Here is a 7,770-nt window from a genome sequence, read left to right on the forward strand (position 1 = left end):
GAAACATTTCTTTTGGTGGTTTAATTACTTCTATTGCTAGAACATTAAATCTTAACGCTGAGTTAGCCACCTTAGAACCAGTCCCTCACCGCACCATTAACTAATTTTTTTTGAAGGATGTGAAATTATGCAAGGTGTGGCGAGCAAGTGGTTATAACCTCATGATCCATGGTGTAGCTATACCTAGTGTAGTTTTACCTTGCTCTCAGCGTATAGACGTGAAACTTGCAAGGAACTGGACGTATGATCTCGATGCTCCACCTTTTACCGGTCCTTTGCCACCTAATGTTCCTACGGACGATGGGCAAGGGACCGATGATGAGTATGATCGGCGCGAACAGTCACCTGCTCATGATATTCCTACTGCATCACCTGCACACACTGCACCTTCTTCTTCTGACCATTTTGCAGGTACCGCTCCCGATTTTTACATTATAGAGGAGACGTGGCACGAGCACATGGCTCGAGAGGAAAGGCGTGGCACCCTTCTAAATACAATAAACCGACAATTGACAGATAATATGAGTTTTATGGTATCCTCCCAGTAGCGTAGTAAGCAAGCACATCGGACTATCACTGAGTCCTTACTTGCGATCACTAATGAGCAGCATCGCCAGCGACAGGCTACTGAGCGTCACTTCGCACTTATCGAGGCCAACCAAGGGTCTCTCTTAGGTCACTCTAGGAAACTGCAGGAAGGACTTAGTACTCGTAGCAGGCGTCGTCGACCCATACATCCTGACCAGGGCGGTGACGGTGACGGTACCGGTGATCACCCATAGTTCTCTCTCTCTCTCTCTCTCTCTCTCTCTCTCTCTCTCTCTCTCTCTCTTCCAGGTTACTCCTACCCTATCTCATATCGAAACATTAAGGACAATGTTCGGTTTAAGTGTGGGAGGAGATTTTTATCGCTTTTTATCGCTTTCTTTATTTTTAGTATGTTTTCTGCATTTTAGTTGTTTGCCTTTTCTTTTCAATAAATAACATGTGTTTTGACGAGTCATCTGTGTAGTGTATCCGTACTTCTCCCATTTCGTTAACCTTACCAAAAAAAAAAATTATGAGCAAAGAAAACAGTATATCTTGAATATTCAAACTATAAGACAGGTTTATGACGGGATGTAAAAGACTTGGGAAAACTTTTTCTAAAAATCGATATTGTCTTAACACCGTAGGCTTCATGATTATAAGAGTCGATCCCGATACCCCATATGTTGTGACCCTGATTTTTTGTTTCAAATAAGTCCTTAAGTAGTTTATCCTTGCAGTCAGCACCGGCTTAAGCATGCTCTACGTAGGGGACCGATGAAAATAAGTGTATGATCACAAAAATTCCTTCTTTGTTCTCTAGTTGTATGAAAATCCGGGCTAGGTGACTCTCCCACGGTCATTTAACCCAGCAAAATAAAGACATTTGTGAAACATGCAGAAGAAAAATAAAAAATATATATAATAATATGCCTATTGTTGGTTGGTTCAGAGGTATCTGGTGTTGAACTTGGTAGGGTGGATTACGATCCAATCCCCCACAACTATACTTGGGTCAAATAAAGGGGTTACACCAACTTATGTACCAGAGCCCCATGCTTAAGATCATAATCACTAACCGGTCACCTTATTATGAGTATGTATGGATAACGGGCTTAATGTCATTTCCCCTGAATTAAAAGGAATTGAAGAAGATGAAAAGAAGGCCTATGTATGGTGGGGTAATATGGATTGATTTGTATAGGAACGAAGCATATGACCGCATTTGCGGGAAGTGTCACTACGATATCCTTAGTTCGATTCGCTAGTACCTGTCGATACATTCCTTGAATGAACTTATAAGCCTTTTTGCCTTGAATTAACTCTGGTTGATACTGTTTCTTGCATTAGCTATAAAGAGTTTTGCTTGAGGACAAGCAAAGGTTTAAGTGTGGGAGAATTTTATCACGCTGAATCACACCGCGTTTTTGACTCGGATTTCACATGTTTATTAGGTCTTTATTACCATTTTGCTTGTGTTATTCTCTCTTTTATGTTGTTTTCAGATATTTAGCTCTTTCAGGACCTTTTTAGAAGAAACGAAGTAAAAAGACCAAAAATTAGGGTTTTTTTGGCAAATATTGTACACATGGCATTATGCATGGCGGCCGCTATAGGAGAAGCCATGACACATCAGCCCTCAACCAGGAGGTAATCGCCACAACCCATGAACTTTCCCATTCACACACATGGAGGGCGCCATGAAGGGGTGGCGGGTGCCACCTTTGCATTCCACGTTCCCACTAAGGAGAAGTTGAGGGACATCATGGTCTTTGCAAGCTGCTGAATTTCTCTATAAATAGGTCATTCTAGTTCATTTTCAAATCATCCAACTTAGTTTACAACACTAAGAGTATATTATCATCTGTAAAACCAGTAATTCGTCACATCGAGAGGTTATCGCACCGTAGTGTAATTGAGTTGGAGCACTTTGATTTTGTTGTCGTCTTTATCTTCAAAGTCAAAGGTTAATTTTCCTTGTACCAGATTTAAAGCCTCCGTTTGGAGCAGGTTCTAATTTAATCACTTTTATTTATTTTACTTGTCATGCTTTAATTTATTTAATTTCTTGCTATGCTTTACTTTATTTAATTTCTTGTCGTGCTTTACTTTATTTAATTCATGTCATTGTCTTTACTTTATTTAAATTTCTCGCCATTATCTTTATTGCTCATTTTAATTATTTTACACGCTTTACTTGTTCTTTACACCTTACGTTCTAAAACAGCCTTTCATTATGATCAATATCGTTGTGTTTGTTTGTATTACCATGTCTGGTTAAATCTTTCAAAGGTTTAAATGTAAGGATCGCGGTTAAAGAGATGTTTCACATATTGCATCTGTAGAAATGCTTTAAGGGCTGTTTTGATTTTTTATTTGAGTTTTCCGAAACAAACTTGGTTAGATTTAACTACTAAAACAGTGCGAAAGCACCCTGGCTTAGTTAACTAGGAATTTTTATCACTGTTTTCGGACGCGTTGATAGATTTAAAATCAGGAAACTCCTTGGGTAAACTTTCCAAATAAAAATCACTTTTCAACTAAGTTTACGAGTCTTATTTCTTAAAAATCAGTTTACTACTTTCGCGTTCTGAATACGCGAAAGCGACAATTCCTGTTAAATGGATTCTTTTCAAGAGTAGAAAATATTTCCCTATAAGTAGTTCTATTTAGACAATCGAAACATCGTTTAACTGACGTGAAATACATTCAAACTTGTCTTTATCTCCATTGTATTTATTATTTTATTTATTTACTGTTATTTTGTGACATCAATATCTCTTTTATACCGCCTTAGATAAACCTCATAACGATAGTAATCGATAGATTGACGATTTGGTCTCTGTGGGATCGATATTCTTTTATATTACTCTGACGCGATTCATACACTTGAATAGAGTGATCAATCATCTATTTCATCCTCAGGAACACATCGACGGAAAATGTCGTCGACACCTCTCTTGAAAAGCAGAGGTTCATCCCAGTAGTACTGTTTTAGATCATGAAAGAATTTCTTCTTTTGTTGGTATGATAGGTCCGGTGGAAGTGCTCCAGCAGCTAGGTAGTTGACAAAGTCAGCATACCATGGCAGAGTTATATTCGTATGAATTTCTTCCATGAATTCTTCTATTTCGGTATCATTTAAGGTTAGCTCAGACATGTCGCTTTCCATTTGAGCTATAAGTCGTTCGTAAGGGAAATCATCATTGATTGGAACTTGTTCAGGCTTATTCCCTTCGATTCGTGATAAGTGGTCTGCTACTACGTTCTCAGTACCTTTCTTGTCTTTTATTTCTAAATCAAATTATTTTAAGAGTAGGATCCATCTTAAGAGTCTTGGTTTGGCATCCTTCTTACATAGCAAGTATCTAATAGCAACATGATCAATATAGATGATGATTTTTGCTCCTACTAAGTAAGAAAGGAATTTGTCTAAAGCGAGCACAACAGCAAGAAGTTCCTTTTTAGTGGTGGCGTAGTTCATTTGGGCAGGATCTAAGGTTCTACTTGCATAGTAGATCGCATGAAGTTTTTTATCCTTCCTTTGTCCTAGAACTGCGCCTACGACATAGTCACTCACATCACACATGATTTCGAAGGGTAATCTCCAGTTAGGTTGTTGCATGATAGGTGTGGTGATTAAAGCTTATTTTAATTGTTCAAACGCTGTTAAACATTTCTCATCAAAGATAAAGTTAGCGTCTTTCATTACTAAACCAGTCAGTGGTTTGGTAATTTTCGAGAAATCTTTGATAAAGCGTCGGTAGAAACCGGCGTGTCCTAAGAAGCTTTGTATTTCTCGTACGATTTTTGGAGATTGAAGATTTTCTATAATTTTGACTTTAACTTTGTCTACTTAAATCCCTTTATCAGATACTACGTGTCCTAGCACGATTCCTTGTTGGACCATGAAATGGAATTTCTCCCAATTCAATACGAGATTCACCTTGACGCATCTTTCAAGTACCATTTCAAGGTTTGATATACATCCTTCAAAGCTCTGCCCACAAACAGAAAAATCGGTCATAAAGACTTCCATAATGTCGTCTATAAAGTCAACGAAGATTGACATCATGAATCTTTAGAATGCTGCAGGAGCGTTGCATAGTCCAAATGGCATTCGTCGATAAGCAAATGTACCATAAGGGCATTCTCTTGGTCGCCAGGATGGATAGGAATTTGAAAGAATCCTGGATAACTGTCTAGATAGTAGAAATGAGAATGCTTAGCCAATCGTTCAAGCATTTGATCAATGAAAGGAAGAGGAAAATGATCCTTTCGAGTGACTTTGTTCAGTTTCCTATAGTCGATGCACATTCTACTTCCGGTCACAACTCTTTGTGTTATATATTCGCCCTTCTCGTTCTTAACAACTGTAACACCCCCTTTCTTGGGTACTACATGAACGGGGTTAACCCATTGACTATCGGAGATCGGATATATGATTCCTGCATCTAATAAATTCTTTACTTCATCCTTGACTACAGTACATAAGATTGGGTTGATCCTTCTCTGGTGTTCTCTAAATGTTTTACAATCTTCCTCTAGCATAATGCGATGCATACAGATAGAAGTACTTATTCCTTTTAGATCAACGATGTTGTAACCTAACGCAGTTGGATATTTTCTTAAGATATCTAGTAACTTTTCAGTTTCAATCTGTCCTAAGTCTGCGTTGACTATTACTGGTCTTTTGAGTTTAATGTCTAGGAATTCGTATCTTAGGTTCTTGGGTAGTTTTTTTAATTCTAAGTCTGGTTTCTTCGGGCATGGCATGTGATTAGGTGTAAGTGCTAAGCATTCGCTTAGACTGTCATTTTGGTATGGTTCACGCCAATTATCATCTTCAAAGATTGGAGGGATTTGGATTTTCATTATATCAGAATATGTGTTTTCTTGCATCTCCATCTCTCTTACGCACTCGTCTATGACATCAAGTAGATAACAAGTATCGTCTATAGCTGGCGCTTGTAAGAATTATGTCAAGATGAATTCAACTTTTTCTTCTCCAACTTCGAATGTAAGCTTGCCTATTTTCACGTCTATTATGGCTCCGGCGGCAGCTAAGAATGGCCTTCCTAATATAGTAGGTGTAATGGCATCTTCTTTTATGTCCATATTTATGAAGTTAGTAGGAATGTAGAATTGTCCTACACGTACTGGAACATTCTCTAGTATACCAAGAGGATATTTGACTGAGCGGTCAGCTAGTTGAACAAACATCTTGGTTGGTCTTAGTTCTCCCATGTTGAGCCTTTTACATATGGATAAGGGCATTACACTAATGTTGGCTCCTAAGTCGCATAGAACCTTGTCTATGATGAACTTTCCAATGACACAAGGTATGGAGAAACTACCTGGGTCTTTCAGTTTAGGAGGCATGTTGTTTTGGATTATTGCGCTACACTCAGCAGTAAGTGTAACTGTTTCGTTATCTTTTTCTTATTGGATAGGATCTCTTTAATAAACTTGGAATATGAGGGAATTTGTGTGATATCTTCTATGAAGGGTATTGTGATATTCAGTTGCTTCAGAAGTTCAACAAATTTCTTAAATTGCCCTACAGTTTTAGAATTTGCGAATCTTTGAGGATACATAATGGGTGGTTTATAAGGTGGTGGAGGCACATAAGGTTTTTCTTTCTCTTATGCCTCTTAGGTATTATCTTCCTTCTCCTTCGGTTCACTTACCTTCTCAGTTCTTGTTTTGTCAGGTTTTTGGTACATGGCAGGATTTTGAAGTGTTGGTTCTATGGGTCCGTCTATTTCTTTTCCACTTCTCAATATAACGGCAATTGCATGTCCTTTTGGATTAGGTGTTGGTTGTCCAGAAAATGTTCCAGTAGGAGCAGTAGTAGATGCTTGTTGTTGAGCCACTTGTGAAATATGTGTTTCAAGCATTTTGTTGTGGGTGGATAAAGCGTCTACTTTGTTTGCTAATTGCTTAAGTTGATCACTAGTGTGTATGTTTTGGTTCAAGAAGTCTTTGTTTGTTTGAGCTTGGGTATCTATGAAAATTTCCATCATTAATTCAAGGTTGGACTTCCTAGGAATATTAGGAGCATTAGTAGCTGGATTTTGATATCCATGTGGAACAGCAGGTGCACACAAGGCATTGTTGTTCTTGTATGAAAAGTTAGGATGGTTTTCCGAACCTGGGCTGTGGGTATTCGAATAAGGGTTTCCTTGAGCATAATTCAGTTGAATAGTGGAGACTCCTTCTAATATCTTACATTTTGGTGCAGTGTATCCAGGAACTCCACATAACTCGCAGTTTGGAGTTACGGAAGCCACGGTGGATGCGGGTGTTATGGTCAAGTTGTTTAACTTTTGAACAAGGGCATCTACCTTTGCATGAACATGGTCAAGGCTACTGATTTCGTACACTCCACCTTTTGTTTGGGACTTCTCTATTGCAGTTCTTTCACCTCTCCATTGGCAATGGTTTTAGGCCATGTTTTTAATGAGTTTATAGGCTTTGTTATATGGCTTGTCCATAAGTGCACCGCCCGCGGCAGCGTCTACTTTCAATCTTGTGTTGTACAGAAGCCCATTGTAAAATATGTGAATGATCACCCAGTCTTCGAGACCGTGATGTGGACACATTCTCATCATGTCTTTGTATCTCTCCCATGCGTCGTAGAGAGATTCTTCATCTTTTTGTCGAAATACGTTGATTTGAGCTCTCAGGATAGAAGTTTTACTCGGTGAAAAATGTTGGGCTAAGAAAACGTTCTTAAAGTTCTTCCCATGTAGTGACTGAACGTTCTTCAAGTACTTCCCATGTAGTGACTGAGTTGGATGGCAAGGATGGCAACCAAGCCCAAGCTCTATCTCTTAGAGAGAAAGGAAAGAGACGTAGTCAGCAGCTAAGTGTTGTTCATTGCCATGAATGAACCCTCCGCTATGGAAGCTAAGTTGCATATCTTTGGATCTAACAGCGGACGAGCCTCTCTGGAACCCCAAATCGGTTCTGCCCTTGTTGTCGGAGACCTCTATGATACGCCCCCACTGCTCAACAGGACCTTCTTCTACAATCTTCTGAGCATCTTTCAACGAGGACATAGGTTCCCCAAATCTCTTCTCAGCAGCAATAGATAAAGCTTGGAACGGAGTTCCAACCTCATCCTCAGCTTCCACATATGAGAAAGATGATAGATGGCTAACCAAACAACACCTTCTCTCCTCCCACAATCACTAGCTTGCCATTCTTGACAAATTTGAGCTTCTGGTGCAGAGTGGA

The 7,770-nt window shown here is 39.1% G+C and overlaps 1 non-coding gene across 1 annotated transcript; it reads left to right on the plus strand.

The window, feature by feature from the left end:
• The first annotated feature begins 7,113 nt into the window (after nt 1–7,113).
• On the plus strand, nt 7,114–7,220 carry LOC127098729 (small nucleolar RNA R71). The gene has a single exon (XR_007793429.1). It is a non-coding gene; the product is annotated as a small nucleolar RNA R71 (small nucleolar RNA).
• The last annotated feature ends 550 nt before the right edge of the window (nt 7,221–7,770 follow it).

Source organism: Lathyrus oleraceus, chromosome 6, assembly GCF_024323335.1.
Source record: "Lathyrus oleraceus cultivar Zhongwan6 chromosome 6, CAAS_Psat_ZW6_1.0, whole genome shotgun sequence".
Lineage (NCBI taxonomy): Eukaryota > Viridiplantae > Streptophyta > Magnoliopsida > Fabales > Fabaceae > Lathyrus > Lathyrus oleraceus.